The sequence below is a fragment of the Heptranchias perlo genome, chromosome 2 (genome assembly GCF_035084215.1).
Source record: "Heptranchias perlo isolate sHepPer1 chromosome 2, sHepPer1.hap1, whole genome shotgun sequence".
Lineage (NCBI taxonomy): Eukaryota > Metazoa > Chordata > Chondrichthyes > Hexanchiformes > Hexanchidae > Heptranchias > Heptranchias perlo.
In genome coordinates this window covers 162,558,925-162,572,535 of record NC_090326.1, presented here as the reverse complement: position 1 = coordinate 162,572,535, position 13,611 = coordinate 162,558,925, and the positions used below count along the sequence as shown (strand labels likewise).

General features: G+C 51.8%; 1 long non-coding RNA gene across 1 annotated transcript in view; it reads right to left on the bottom strand.

Moving 5' to 3' along the window:
* Positions 1–13,611, bottom strand: part of LOC137299568 (uncharacterized) — a 92,958-nt gene that overhangs the window by 39,367 nt on the left and 39,980 nt on the right. The window contains exon 2 of the long non-coding RNA XR_010957925.1: positions 10,567–10,613. This is a non-coding gene — a long non-coding RNA (uncharacterized lncRNA). The remainder of the gene's footprint in view (positions 1–10,566; positions 10,614–13,611) is intronic.

Below are 13,611 nucleotides of genomic sequence, written 5' to 3'. Positions count from 1 at the left end.
TGGTTAAAGTGAGCGTGAGGTGGTTAAAGGGAGCGTGAGGTGGTTAAAGGGAGCGTGAGGTGGTTAAAGGGAGCGTGAGGTGGTTAAAGGGAGCGTGAGGTGGTTAAAGGGAGCGTGAGGTGGTTAAAGGGAGCGTGAGGTGGTTAAAGGGAGCGTGAGGTGGTTAAAGTGAGCGTGAGGTGGTTAAAGGGAGCGTGAGGTGGTTAAAGGGAGCGTGAGGTGGTTAAAGCGAGCGTGAGGTGGTTAAAGGGAGCGTGAGGTGGTTAAAGTGAGCGTGAGGTGGTTAAAGTGAGCGTGAGGTGGTTAAAGGGAGCGTGAGGTGGTTAAAGTGAGCGTGAGGTGGTTAAAGGGAGCGTGAGGTGTTTAAAGGGAGCGTGAGGTGGTTAAAGTGAGCGTGAGGTGGTTAAAGGGAGCGTGAGGTGTTTAAAGGGAGCGTGAGGTGGTTAAAGGGAGCGTGAGGTGTTTAAAGGGAGCGTGAGGTGGTTAAAGTGAGCGTGAGGTGGTTAAAGGGAGCGTGAGGTGTTTAAAGGGAGCGTGCGGTGGTTAACGTGAGCGTGAGGTGGTTAAAGGGAGCGTGAGGTGGTTAAAGCGAGCGTGAGGTGGTTAAAGGGAGCGTGAGGTGGTTAAAGGGAGCGTGAGGTGGTTAAAGGGAGCGTGAGGTGGTTAAAGGGAGCGTGAGGTGGTTAAAGGGAGCGTGAGGTGTTTAAAGGGAGCGTGAGGTGGTTAAAGGGAGCGTGAGGTGGTTAAAGTGAGCGTGAGGTGGTTAAAGGGAGCGTGAGGTGGTTAAAGCGAGCGTGAGGTGGTTAAAGGGAGCGTGAGGTGGTTAAAGTGAGCGTGAGATGGTTAAAGGGAGCGTGAGGTGGTTAAAGTGAGCGTGAGGTGGTTAAAGGGAGCGTGAGGTGGTTAAAGGGAGCGTGAGGTGGTTAAAGGGAGCGTGAGGTGGTTAAAGTGAGCGTGAGGTGGTTAAAGGGAGCGTGAGGTGGTTAAAGGGAGCGTGAGGTGGTTAAAGCGAGCGTGAGGTGGTTAAAGGGAGCGTGAGGTGGTTAAAGTGAGCGTGAGGTGGTTAAAGTGAGCGTGAGGTGGTTAAAGGGAGCGTGAGGTGGTTAAAGTGAGCGTGAGGTGGTTAAAGGGAGCGTGAGGTGTTTAAAGGGAGCGTGAGGTGGTTAAAGTGAGCGTGAGGTGGTTAAAGGGAGCGTGAGGTGGTTAACGTGAGCGTGAGGTGGTTAAAGGGAGCGTGAGGTGTTTAAAGGGAGCGTGAGGTGGTTAAAGTGAGCGTGAGGTGGTTAAAGGGAGCGTGAGGTGGTTAACGTGAGCGTGAGGTGGTTAAAGGGAGCGTGAGGTGTTTAAAGGGAGCGTGAGGTGGTTAAAGTGAGCGTGAGGTGGTTAAAGGGAGCGTGAGGTGGTTAAAGCGAGCGTGAGGTGGTTAAAGGGAGCGTGAGGTGTTTAAAGGGAGCGTGAGGTGGTTAAAGGGAGCGTGAGGTGTTTAAAGGGAGCGTGAGGTGGTTAAAGTGAGCGTGAGGTGGTTAAAGGGAGCGTGAGGTGTTTAAAGGGAGCGTGCGGTGGTTAACGTGAGCGTGAGGTGGTTAAAGGGAGCGTGAGGTGGTTAAAGCGAGCGTGAGGTGGTTAAAGGGAGCGTGAGGTGGTTAAAGGGAGCGTGAGGTGGTTAAAGGGAGCGTGAGGTGGTTAAAGGGAGCGTGAGGTGGTTAAAGGGAGCGTGAGGTGTTTAAAGGGAGCGTGAGGTGGTTAAAGGGAGCGTGAGGTGGTTAAAGTGAGCGTGAGGTGGTTAAAGGGAGCGTGAGGTGGTTAAAGCGAGCGTGAGGTGGTTAAAGGGAGCGTGAGGTGGTTAAAGTGAGCGTGAGATGGTTAAAGGGAGCGTGAGGTGTTTAAAGGGAGCGTGAGGTGGTTAAAGGGAGCGTGAGGTGGTTAAAGGGAGCGTGAGGTGGTTAAAGGGAGCGTGAGATGGTTAAAGGGAGCGTGAGGTGTTTAAAGGGAGCGTGAGGTGGTTAAAGCGAGCGTGAGGTGGTTAAAGGGAGCGTGAGGTGGTTAAAGTGAGCGTGAGGTGGTTAAAGGGAGCGTGAGGTGGTTAAAGCGAGCGTGAGGTGGGTAAAGGGAGCGTGAGGTGGTTAAAGGGAGCGTGAGGTGTTTAAAGGGAGCGTGAGGTGGTTAAAGGGAGCGTGAGGTGGTTAAAGGGAGCGTGAGGTGGTTAAAGGGAGCGTGAGGTGGTTAAAGGGAGCGTGAGGTGGTTAAAGTGAGCGTGAGGTGTTTAAAGGGAGCGTGAGGTGGTTAAAGGGAGCGTGAGGTGGTTAAAGGGAGCGTGAGGTGGTTAAAGTGAGCGTGAGGTGTTTAAAGGGAGCGTGTGGTGGTTAAAGTGAGCGTGAGGTGGTTAAAGGGAGCGTGAGGTGGTTAAAGGGAGCGTGAGGTGGTTAAAGGGAGCGTGAGGTGTTTAAAGGGAGCGTGTGGTGGTTAAAGTGAGCGTGAGGTGGTTAAAGGGAGCGTGAGGTGGTTAAAGTGAGCGTGAGGTGGTTAAAGGGAGCGTGAGGTGTTTAAAGGGAGCGTGAGGTGGTTAAAGGGAGCGTGAGGTGGTTAAAGGGAGCGTGAGGTGGTTAAAGGGAGCGTGAGGTGGTTAAAGCGAGCGTGAGGTGGTTAAAGCGAGCGTGAGGTGGTTAAAGCGAGCGTGAGTTGGTTGAAGGGAGCGTGAGGTGGTTAAAGGGAGCGTGAGGTGGTTAAAGGGAGCGTGAGGTGGTTAAAGGGAGCGTGAGGTGGTTAAAGGGAGCGTGAGGTGGTTAAAGGGAGCGTGAGGTGGTTAAAGGGAGCGTGAGGTGGTTAACGTGAGCGTGAGGTGGTTAAAGGGAGCGTGAGGTGGTTAAAGCGAGCGTGTGGTGGTTAATGGGAGCGTGAGGTGGTTAAAGGGAGCGTGAGGTGGTTAAAGCGAGCGTGTGGTGGTTAATGGGAGCGTGAGGTGGTTAAAGGGAGCGTGAGGTGGTTTAAGGGAGCGTGAGGTGGTTAAAGTGAGCGTGAGGTGGTTAATGGGAGCGTGAGGTGGTTAAAGGGAGCGTGAGGTGGTTAACGTGATCGTGAGGTGGTTAAAGGGAGCGTGAGGTGGTTAAAGCGAGCGTGCGGTGGTTAACGTGAGCGTGAGGTGGTTAAAGGGAGCGTGAGGTGGTTAAAGGGAGCGTGCGGTGGTTAACGTGAGCGTGCGGTGGTTAACGTGAGCGTGCGGTGGTTAAAGCGAGCGTGAGGTGGTTAAAGCGAGCGTGCGGTGGTTAAAGGGAGCGTGAGGTGGTTAAAGCGAGCGTGCGGTGGTTAACGTGAGCGTGCGGTGGTTAACGTGAGCGTGCGGTGGTTAAAGCGAGGAGCGTGCGGTGGTTAACGTGAGCGTGCGGTGGTTAAAGCGAGCGTGCGGTGGTTAAAGCGAGCGTGAGGTGGTTAACGTGAGCGTGCGGTGGTTAAAGGGAGCGTGCGGTGGTTAACGTGAGCGTGAGGTGGTTAAAGGGAGCGTGAGGTGGTTAAAGGGAGCGTGAGGTGGTTAAAGGGAGCGTGAGGTGGTTAAAGCGAGCGTGAGGTGGTTAAAGGGAGCGTGAGGTGGTTAAAGGGAGCGTGAGGTGGTTAAAGCGAGCGTGAGGTGGTTAAAGGGAGCGTGAGGTGGTTAACGTGAGCGTGCGGTGGTTAACGTGAGCGTGAGGTGGTTAAAGGGAGCGTGAGGTGGTTAAAGGGAGCGTGCGGTGGTTAACGTGAGCGTGCGGTGGTTAACGTGAGCGTGCGGTGGTTAAAGCGAGCGTGAGGTGGTTAAAGCGAGCGTGCGGTGGTTAAAGGGAGCGTGAGGTGGTTAAAGCGAGCGTGCGGTGGTTAACGTGAGCGTGCGGTGGTTAAAGCGAGGAGCGTGCGGTGGTTAAAGCGAGCGTGCGGTGGTTAACGTGAGCGTGCGGTGGTTAACGTGAGCGTGCGGTGGTTAAAGCGAGGAGCGTGCGGTGGTTAAAGCGAGCGTGCGGTGGTTAAAGCGAGCGTGCGGTGGTTAACGTGAGCGTGCGGTGGTTAACGTGAGCGTGCGGTGGTTAAAGCGAGGAGCGTGCGGTGGTTAAAGCGAGCGTGCGGTGGTTAACGTGAGCGTGCGGTGGTTAAAGCGAGCGTGCGGTGGTTAAAGCGAGCGTGAGGTGGTTAACGTGAGCGTGCGGTGGTTAAAGGGAGCGTGCGGTGGTTAACGTGAGCGTGAGTTGGTTAAAGCGAGCGTGAGGTGGTTAAAGGGAGCGTGAGGTGGTTAAAGGGAGCGTGAGGTGGTTAAAGGGAGCGTGAGGTGGTTAAAGGGAGCGTGAGGTGGTTAAAGGGAGCGTGCGGTGGTTAAAGGGAGCGTGAGGTGGTTAAAGGGAGCGTGAGGTGGTTAAAGGGAGCGTGCGGTGGTTAAAGGGAGCGTGAGGTGTTTAAAGGGAGCGTGAGGTGGTTAAAGCGAGCGTGAGGTGGTTAAAGGGAGCGTGAGGTGGTTAAAGGGAGCGTGCGGTGGTTAAAGGGAGCGTGAGGTGGTTAAAGGGAGCGTGAGGTGTTTAAAGGGAGCGTGAGGTGGTTAAAGCGAGCGTGAGGTGGTTAAAGGGAGCGTGAGGTGGTTAAAGGGAGCGTGCGGTGGTTAAAGGGAGCGTGAGGTGGTTAAAGGGAGCGTGAGGTGGTTAAAGGGAGCGTTAGGTGGTTAAAGGGAGCGTGAGGTGGTTAAAGGGAGCGTGAGGTGGTTAAAGGGAGCGTGAGGTGGTTAAAGCGAGCGTGAGGTGGTTAAAGGGAGCGTGAGGTGGTTAAAGGGAGCGTGCGGTGGTTAAAGCGAGCGTGAGGTGGTTAAAGGGAGCGTGAGGTGGTTAAAGGGAGCGTGCGGTGGTTAAAGGGAGCGTGAGGTGGTTAAAGGGAGCGTGAGGTGGTTAAAGGGAGCGTGAGGTGGTTAAAGCGAGCGTGAGGTGGTTAAAGGGAGCGTGAGGTGGTTAAAGGGAGCGTGCGGTGGTTAAAGGGAGCGTGAGGTGGTTAAAGGGAGCGTGAGGTGGTTAAAGGGAGCGTTAGGTGGTTAAAGGGAGCGTCAGCTCGTTAAAGCGAGCGTGAGGTGATTAACGTGAGCGTGAGGTGGTTAAAGCGAGCGTGAGGTGGTTAAAGCGAGCGTGAGGTGGTTAAAGCGAGCGTGAGTTAGTTGAAGGGAGCGTGAGGTGGTTGAAGGGAGCGTGAGGTGGTTAAAGGGAGCGTGAGGTGGTTAAAGCGAGCGTGAGGTGGTTAAAGGGAGCGTGAGGTGGTTAAAGGGAGCGTGAGGTGGTTAAAGGGCGCGTGAGGTGGTTAAAGGGAGCGTGAGGTGGTTAAAGCGAGCGTGAGGTGGTTAAAGCGAGCGTGAGGTGGTTAAAGGGAGCGTGAGGTGGTTAAAGGGAGCGTGAGGTGGTTAAAGGGAGCGTGAGGTGGTTAAAGCGAGCGTGAGGTGGTTAAAGCGAGCGTGAGGTGGTTAAAGGGAGCGTGAGGTGGTTAAAGGGAGCGTGAGGTGGTTAAAGCGAGCGTGAGGTGGTTAAAGCGAGCGTGTGGTGGTTGAAGGGAGCGTGAGGTGGTTAAAGGGAGCGTGAGGTGGTTGAAGGGAGCGTGAGGTGGTTAAAGGGAGCGTGAGGTGGTTAAAGGGAGCGTGAGGTGGTTATCGCGAGCGTGAGGTGGTTGAAGGGAGCGTGAGGTGGTTGAAGGGAGCGTGAGGTGGTTAAAGGGAGCGTGAGGTGGTTAAAGGGAGCGTGAGGTGGTTAAAGGGAGCGTGAGGTGGTTAAAGGGAGCGTGAGGTGGTTAAAGCGAGCGTGAGGTGGTTAAAGGGAGCGTGAGGTGGTTAAAGCGAGCGTGAGGTGGTTAAAGCGAGCGTGAGGTGGTTAAAGGGAGCGTGAGGTGGTTAAAGGGAGCGTGAGGTGGTTAAAGCGAGCGTGAGGTGGTTAAAGCGAGCTTGTGGTGGTTAATGGGAGCGTGAGGTGGTTAAAGGGAGCGTGAGGTGGTTAAAGTGAGCGTGAGGTGGTTAACGGGAGCGTGAGGTGGTTAAAGGGAGCGTGAGGTGGTTAAAGGGAGCGTGAGGTGGTTAAAGGGAGCGTGCGGTGGTTAAAGTGAGCGTGAGGTGGTTAACGTGAGCGTGAGGTGGTTAAAGGGAGCGTGCGGTGGTTAACGTGAGCGTGCGGTGGTTAAAGCGAGCGTGAGGTGGTTAAAGCGAGCGTGAGGTGGTTAAAGGGAGCGTGAGGTGGTTAAAGGGAGCGTGAGGTGGTTAAAGGGAGCGTGAGGTGGTTAAAGGGAGCGTGAGGTGGTTAAAGGGAGCGTGAGGTGGTTAAAGGGAGCGTGAGGTGGTTAAAGCGAGCGTGAGGTGGTTAAAGGGAGCGTGAGGTGGTTAAAGCGAGCGTGAGGTGGTTAAAGCGAGCGTGAGGTGGTTAAAGGGAGCGTGAGGTGGTTAAAGGGAGCGTGAGGTGGTTAAAGCGAGCGTGAGGTGGTTAAAGCGAGCTTGTGGTGGTTAATGGGAGCGTGAGGTGGTTAAAGGGAGCGTGAGGTGGTTAAAGTGAGCGTGAGGTGGTTAACGGGAGCGTGAGGTGGTTAAAGGGAGCGTGAGGTGGTTAAAGGGAGCGTGAGGTGGTTAAAGCGAGCGTGCGGTGGTTAACGTGAGCGTGCGGTGGTTAACGTGAGCGTGAGGTGGTTAAAGGGAGCGTGAGGTGGTTAAAGGGAGCGTGCGGTGGTTAACGTGAGCGTGCGGTGGTTAACGTGAGCGTGCGGTGGTTAAAGCGAGCGTGAGGTGGTTAAAGCGAGCGTGCGGTGGTTAAAGGGAGCGTGAGGTGGTTAAAGCGAGCGTGCGGTGGTTAACGTGAGCGTGCGGTGGTTAAAGCGAGGAGCGTGCGGTGGTTAAAGCGAGCGTGCGGTGGTTAACGTGAGCGTGCGGTGGTTAAAGCGAGGAGCGTGCGGTGGTTAAAGCGAGCGTGCGGTGGTTAAAGCGAGCGTGCGGTGGTTAACGTGAGCGTGCGGTGGTTAAAGCGAGCGTGCGGTGGTTAACGTGAGCGTGCGGTGGTTAAAGCGAGGAGCGTGCGGTGGTTAAAGCGAGCGTGCGGTGGTTAACGTGAGCGTGCGGTGGTTAAAGCGAGCGTGCGGTGGTTAAAGCGAGCGTGAGGTGGTTAACGTGAGCGTGCGGTGGTTAAAGGGAGCGTGCGGTGGTTAACGTGAGCGTGCGGTGGTTAAAGCGAGGAGCGTGCGGTGGTTAAAGCGAGCGTGCGGTGGTTAACGTGAGCGTGAGGTGGTTAAAGCGAGCGTGCGGTGGTTAACGTGAGCGTGCGGTGGTTAAAGCGAGGAGCGTGCGGTGGTTAACGTGAGCGTGCGGTGGTTAACGTGAGCGTGCGGTGGTTAAAGGGAGCGTGAGGTGGTTAAAGCGAGCGTGAGGTGGTTAAAGCGAGCGTGAGGTGGTTAACGTGAGCGTGAGGTGGTTAAAGAGAGCGTGAGGTGGTTAAAGAGAGCGTGAGGTGGTTAAAGCGAGCGTGAGGTGGTTAAAGGGAGCGTGAGGTGGTTAAAGGGAGCGTGCGGTGGTTAAAGCGAGCGTGCGGTGGTTAACGTGAGCGTGCGGTGGTTAAAGGGAGCGTGAGGTGGTTAAAGGGAGCGTGCGGTGGTTAAAGCGAGCGTGAGGTGGTTAACGTGAGCGTGCGGTGGTTAAAGGGAGCGTGAGGTGGTTAAAGGGAGCGTAAGGTGGTTAAAGCGAGCGTGAGGTGGTTAAAGGGAGCGTGAGGTGGTTAAAGGGAGCGTGCGGTGGTTAAAGCGAGCGTGCGGTGGTTAAAGGGAGCGTGAGGTGGTTAAAGCGAGCGTGCGGTGGTTAACGTGAGCGTGCGGTGGTTAAAGGGAGCGTGAGGTGGTTGAAGGGAGCGTGAGGTGGTTGAAGGGAGCGTGCGGTGGTTAAAGGGAGCGTGAGGTGGTTAAAGGGAGCGTGCGGTGGTTAACGTGAGCGTGCGGTGGTTAAAGGGAGCGTGAGGTGGTTAAAGGGAGCGTGAGGTGGTTGAAGGGAGCGTGCGGTGGTTAAAGCGAGCGTGAGGTGATTAACGTGAGCGTGCGGTGGTTCAAGGGAGCGTGCGGTGGTTAAAGGGAGCGTGCGGTGGTTAAAGGGAGCGTCCGGTGGTTAAAGCGAGCGTGCATTGCTCTTTATTGTGATTTTATGAAACTCCAGTCAGAAGATATTATTGTTTTGGGTCCCTGGGGTAAGTGTTTTTCTTCCACTGGGTCATGAGAAAAAAAAGTTTGAAAAACAGTGCACTCGGCCACTGCAAAGAGCAGTTAAATGTCAACCATATTGGTGTGGGATTGGAGTCACATACAGACTGGGTAAGGACGGCAGATTTCCAACCCAAAGGACTTTAGTGAATTAGTGAAAGGACATTAGGGTTTTACGACAATCCGAAAACTTCGTGATCACTTTAAACGACACCAGATATTTTTTTAAACTGGATTCAAATTCTCAAACTGCCATGGTGGGTTTGAACTCACGTTCTCTAGATTACTAGTCCAGTAACGTAACCATTGCACTCCCAGAGAAAGAGTTTGCACAAACTGTAGAAGAGACATGGATGCTGCCCTAAATTCAGTGATCAAGAGGCAGAATCATTGAATGATACAGCACGGAAGGAAGCCATTCGGCCCATCATGCCTGTGCTGGCTCTTTGGAAGAGCTTTCCAATTAGTCCCACTCCCCCTACTCTTTCCCCATATCCCTGCAAATTTTTCCCTCTTCAAGTATTCATCCAATTCCCTTTTGAAAGTTATTATTGAATCTGCTTCCATCTCCCTTTCAGGCAGTGCATTCCAGATCATTACATAATTATAAAAAATGAGAGAAAGAAAATACATGTGATGATTAATTCCATTTCAGTTCCTGTTCTGGGTGCAGTGTACTGAAATATCAGCGCATGCCACCACAGAATAGTAAGACACGGGTTCATTCCCCCCACTCCGCTAAGACCTGCATTATGTGGGAACATTGGAACAGGAATAGGCCATTTTTTTTTATTCGTTCATGGGATGTGGACGTCGTTGGCGAGGCCAGCATTTATTGCCCATCCCTAATTGCCCTTGAGAAGGTGGTGGTGAGCCGCCTTCTCGAACCATGCAGTCCGTGTGGTGACGGTTCTCCCACAGTGCTGTTAGGTAGGGAGTTCCAGGATTTTGACCCAGCGACGATGCAGGAGCGGCGATATATTTCCAAGTCAGGATGGTGTGTGACTTGGAGGGGAACGTGCAGATGATGGCGTTCCCATGTGCCTGCTGCCCTTGTCCTTCTAGGTGGTAGAGGTTGCGGGTTTGGGAGGTGCTGTCGAAGAAGCCTTGGCGAGTTGCTGCAGTGCATCCTGTGGATGGTGCACACCGCAGCCACAGTGCGCCGGTGGTGAAGGGAGTGAATGTTTAGGGTGGTGGATGGGGTGCCAATCAAGCGGGCTGCTTTGTCCTGGATGGTGTTGAGCTTCTTGAGTGTTATTGAAGCTACACTCATTCAGGCAAGTGGAGAGTATTCCATCACACTCCTGACTTGTGCCTTGTAGATGGTGGAAAGGCTTTGGGGAGTCAGGAGGTGAGTCACTCGCCACAGAATACCCAGCCTCTGACCTGCTCTTGTAGCCACAGTATTTGTGTGGCTGGTCCAGTTAAGTTTCTGGTCAATGGTGACCCCCAGGATGTTGATGGTGGGGGATTCGGCGATGGTAATGCCGTTGAATGTCAAGGGGAGGTGGTTAGACTCTCTCTTGTTGGAGATGGTCATTGACTGGCACTTGTCTGGCGCGAATGTTCCTTGCGCCAGACTTGAGCCCCTCGAGCCTGTTCCGCCAATCAATTAGATCATAGATGATCTGTACCTCAACTCCATTTACCCGCCTTTTATCCATAATTCTTGATACCTTTACCTAATAAAAATCTGTTGCTGTCAGTCTTGAAAATTTCAATTGACCCCCAGCATTCGCAGCTTTTTGGCGGAGAGAACTCCAGATTTCCACTACCCGTTGTTTGAAAAAGTGCTTGCTGCTTTCACTCCTAAATGGCCAAGCTCTAATTTTAAGACTGTGCCCCTTTGTTCTGGACTCCCTCAACCAGAGGAAATAACTTGTCTGTATCTACTATCGATTCCTTTTTTCATTTTAAATACCTCGATTAGATCACCCCTCAACCTTCTAAACTCAAGGGAATACAATCCAAGTTGATGCAACCTGTCCTCATATTTTAATCCTATAAGCCCTGCTCCTCTTAAATGCCTTCTCATGGTAGCTCGAGGCATCAGTGGGAGCCTGAGAGTCGGCCTCCCATTTGCCGTTTTGACCACAAGTGGTAAGTCCCAGCAAAATCAGATTGGGAGGCGGGGCGGTGTTAGAGGATAAATACCCTCACCAAAATTTAACACAAAAAGCAGTGAAAGAGATTTGCTCTTATGCTCGTCAGGGGTGTCGAACAGAGACAGTCTCAGTGACTCTGTTCGATTTCCAGGCTCTCAGGCATTGTACAATAAAGGCAGTCAAGAGGAGTAACACTTAGTGACAGCATCCTTATCCCGTGCCCCTAATGAGTTGAGTGTTATACATGTTGAATTGTTACCTTCAGTCGTTATTGTCTTCTGAGAACAGGAACACCAACACTGAGAGCTGTAGAATGGGAAGACACAGGTTTGAACCTCCAGTCACCTCTGTTCCCAATCTGAGATATGCTGGCTAAGGAGATTCCACATTTCTGCACAGACTACAGCAATAACTTGTATTTATATAGTGCCTTTAACGTAATAAAACATACCAAGGCGTTTCACAGGAGGTTAATCCTGAATCCTAATCAGTTCTGAATACTGGTGCGGGAGAGGGTTCCTCTGCGGAGTGCAGCCAGAGCCAAGTCCACTGTACCATGGGTAGCTCAGCTGTACAGGGAGGGAGGAGAAAGGTCAGGAGAGCGATAGTGATAGGGGACTCTATAGTTAGGGGAGCAGACAGGCGTTTCTGCGGCCGCGGGATGGTATGTTGCCTCCCTGGTGCCAGGGTCAAGGATGTCACTGAGCGGCTACAGAACATTCTGGGGGGGAGGGGGAGGGTGAACAGACAGAGGTCGTGGTCCATATTGGTACCAACGACATAAGTTGAAAGAGGGATGAGGTCCTGCAGGCAGATTTTAAGGAGTTAGGAAAGAGATTAAGAAGCAGGACCTCAAAGGTAGTAATCTCCGGATTATTCCTGGTGCCACGCGCGAGTGAGAATAGAAATAGGAGGATAGAGCAGATGAATGCATGGTTGGAGAGATGGTACAGGAGGGAGGGCTTTAGATTCCTAGGGCATTGGGACCAGTTCTGGGGGAGGTGGGACCTGTACAGGCCGGACGGGTTACACCTCAACGGAGCTGGGACCAATGTCCTCGTGGGGAGGTTCGCCAATGCTGTGGGGGGGGGGGTTTAAACTAATTTGGCAGGGGGGTGGTGGGCAACAGGATGTAGCAATGGAAAGGAGAAACAAGGGGCACAAAGGATCGGGGGAGAAAAATAGCATTAAAGCAAATAATAGTACAGTATTAGGTGGGATCATAGAATCATGGAAAATTTATGGCACAGAAGGAGGCCATTCGGCCCATCCTGTCTGCGCCGGCTGAGAAACGAGCCACCCAGCAGACAAAGAGAGAGTAAAAGAAAGTCTAAGACTGGTTTACAGTGCGCGTGTATAAACGTACGAAGCGTGGTAAACAAGGTTGGTGAGCTGCAGGCGCAAATAGCCACATGGGAATACGATGTCGTAGCGATAACGGAGACCTGGCTCAAAAAAGGGCAGGATTGGGTACTAAATATTCCTGGATACAAGGTGTTCAGGAAAGCGAGGGAAGGGAAGAAAGGAGGAGGGGATGGCAGTATTGATGAAGGAGAATATTGCAGTGCTGGAGAGAGAGGATGTCCTCGAGGGGGTCAAGGACAGAATCTATTTGGTTAGAGTTAAGAAATAAAAGAGATGCCATTACACTACTGGGTGTATTCTATAGGCCACCAACTAGTGGGAAGGATATAGAGGAGCAAATTTGCAGGGAAGTTACAGAGAGGTGCAAAAGCTATACAGTAGTGATAACTGGCGACTTCAACTATATTAATATAGACTGGGATAACAATGACAACACAAGGAGCAAGGAGGGGGAGAAATTTTTGAAATGTGTTCTGGAGAACTTTCTTAACCAGTACGTTTCTGGCATTGGTTCCAGGGAATGAGGTGGGCCAAGTGCAGCAAGTGTCAGTGGGAGAGCATTTAGGGAGCAGCGATCATAGTATCATAAGCTTTAGAATAGCCATGGAAAAGGACATGGACCACTCTAAAGTAAAAATACTCAATTGGAGGAGGACCAATTTCAATGGGATGAGAAAAGATCTGGCCCGGGTAAATTGGAATCAAAGATTGGCAGGCAAAGCTGTAATTGAACAATGGGTGGCCTTTAAGGAGGAGATGGTTTGGGTACAGTCTAGGTGCATTCCCACGAGGGAGGAAGGTAGGGCAATTAAAGCCAGAGCTCCCTGGATGACAAAAGAGATAGAGAGTAAGATGAAATGGAAAAAATGGGGCGTATGACAGATGTCAGGTTGATAACACAAGTGAGAACCAGGCAAAATATAGAAAGTTGAGAGTGGAAGTGAAAAAGGAAATAAGAGGGGCAAAGAGAGAGTATGAGAATAAACTGGTGGCCAACATAAAAGGGAATCCAAAAGTCTTCGAAGGCATGTAAACAGTAAACGGGTAGTAAGAGGAGGGGCGGGGCCAATTTTTTTTTTAATTGGTTCATGGGATGTGGGCATCGCTGGCAAGGCCAGCATTTATTGCCCATCTGTAATTACCCTTGAGAAGGTGGTGGTGAGCCTCCAGGGTCACCATAATTTATTAGGGACCGTAAAGGAGATCTACTCATGCAGGCAGAGGAGATGGCTGAGGTACTAAATGAGTACTTTGCATCTGTCTTTGCCAAGGAAGAAGATGCTACCACAGTCTCAGTAAAGGAAGATATAGTTGAGATACTGGATGGGCTAAAAATTGATAAAGAAGAGGTATTTGAAAGGCTAGCTGTACATAAAGAAGATAAGTCACCTGGTCCGGATGAGATGCATCCTAGGTTGCTGAGGGAAATAAGGGTGGAAATTGCAGACGTACAGGCCATAATCTTCCAAACATATGTAGATACAGGGGTGGTGACTGAAGAATTGCAAATGTTACACCCTTGTTCAAAAAGGGTGTAAGGATAAACCCAGCAACTACAAGCCAGTCAGTTTAACCTCAGTGGTGGGGAAACTTTTAGAAACGATAATCCAGGACAGAATTAACAGTCACTTGGATGAGGGTGGATTGATTAGGGAAAGCCAGCATGGATTTGTTAAAGGCAAATCGTGTTTAACTAACTTGATAGTTTTTTGATGAGGTAACAGAGAGGGTAGATGAGGGCAATGCAGTTGATGTGGTGTATATGGACTTTCAGAAGGTGTTTGATAAAGTGCCGCATGATAGGCTTATCATCAACATTGCGGCCCATGGAATAAAGGGGGCAGTAGCAACATGGATACAGAATTGGCTAAGGGACAGGAAACAGGGTAGTGGTGAACGATTGTTTTTTGGACTGGAGGGAGGTGTGCATTAGTGTTCC